Source organism: Eulemur rufifrons, chromosome 16, assembly GCF_041146395.1.
Source record: "Eulemur rufifrons isolate Redbay chromosome 16, OSU_ERuf_1, whole genome shotgun sequence".
NCBI lineage: Eukaryota > Metazoa > Chordata > Mammalia > Primates > Lemuridae > Eulemur > Eulemur rufifrons.
This window is the reverse complement of record NC_090998.1, coordinates 53,977,672-53,979,333: the sequence shown is the minus strand read 5'-3', so window position 1 is coordinate 53,979,333 and position 1,662 is coordinate 53,977,672.

The following is a 1,662-nucleotide window of genomic DNA, read 5'->3' as shown; positions in this document are numbered from 1 at the left end:
ATTGAGTCTCCCTGAAAAGTGAAATAAATACTGTATAGAGAGAAGGGAAGATTCAGGAGGGTGGAGATAGACAATGGGCAGACTGTAATATCTCCCCAGCTGACAATGATTCGTTGGTATGTCTGTCTCCCCATCTTGACAGTGAATTCCTTGAAGGCAGGGAGTAAGTCTTATTCACTTGTATATCCCCTGCTTCTAGGACTGGCACATAGCTATTATCTTTTTGTTGAATGAAGAAACCAAATGCTAAAATATATTTTTTTCCTTTTTCTTTTACCTTATGAAACTTTTTACCTAACAAAACTTTCTGACTTACGAACCTTTCTTAAAGGGTATACTGTAAAGTAGAATGCATTGTTTTGTGCTCAAAATCCCTCAGCCCCTGAGATAGTCCATGGAAATTTATGTAATCTGATTATGATGTCACCAAAACTTCACAGCTGGACACAGACTGGAGGATGGGTCTACCAATTAAAAGAGGTAGAGGAACATATAAGTGATAAATTAATATGAATTAACTTAAAAGTTACTAAAAATTCATGTCTTGGAATTAACCCTAAAGCCATGTATCTTAATTTAGGGTCCATGGATCCTTAGCAAGTTCAAGGATGAACTTCAGGAGGCATATCTATGAACCACACACACACACACACACACACACACACACACAAAAGAAAAAGTTAGATATATGAATACGTGCATTTTGGAAGGGAGGTAATCCATACATCTCATTAGAATCTCTAAGGGGCCTATGATTCAACAATAATGTAATCTATTACTTCAAGAGATATTTGCAGAAATATAAAAAGAAATAGCGTAAGGATGTTCACCACAGCATTAAGAGAGTGGAAAATTGGAAATGATCCAAATGGATTTCAATAAGGGAGTGTTGAGCACATATATAAACCATGTATGATATGCAGCACACAGATCATGACACATTTTTGAGTGAAATAGGAGGTTACTGCACAGCATGTGTAGTATGGTCTCATTTATGAAAATAATACCGATGTATATCTAGGCATAGAATGTGTCTAGGCACAGAAAGACAATCATCAAATGTTAACAGCTATTGACAAATGGTAAAATTTGGGATGTTATTGTCCTTCCTGTTTACAGTTTCTAATTTTTTTGAATCTTTACAGTGAGCATGTTGTCATTTTAACAAAACAATAATAGTATTTTTAAGATTTGGAGGGGTTATCGTGGAGAAATGTAAGGAAGGCAGAACCAATTGTTAAGTAATAGAAACTTGAAAATTATTAACCTTAAGGTTGGCACTAAGGCGACCACTACTGACTGCTCTCCAAATAGCTAACAGAGAGGAATGAATCATAAGTAAGGCTGACCCAGCGTGGGCAGTTCTATGTCCTAGTTTAAACATGTTCAAAGGGAAGTGACGACTGGTCTTGGAAGCTCCTGGCTCCAGCTAGCTCGTTGTGAGCTTGTTTTTCTGTGACGACAGAGCTCTGTAAGGAGGATAAAACCATGTGTAAGAAGTGGAGATAAATGCACATTGTCACTCATGGTTGCACCAGTCAGCCTGGTATGTGGCACAACCAGTTCCGGGAAGAGCTCAAGCTGCTCATCATCTGAATCAGATTAGAATCTTCTTTCCTCCTAAAGGGACAAAGACCCATTTAGGGTCTTATGTTTGAAATG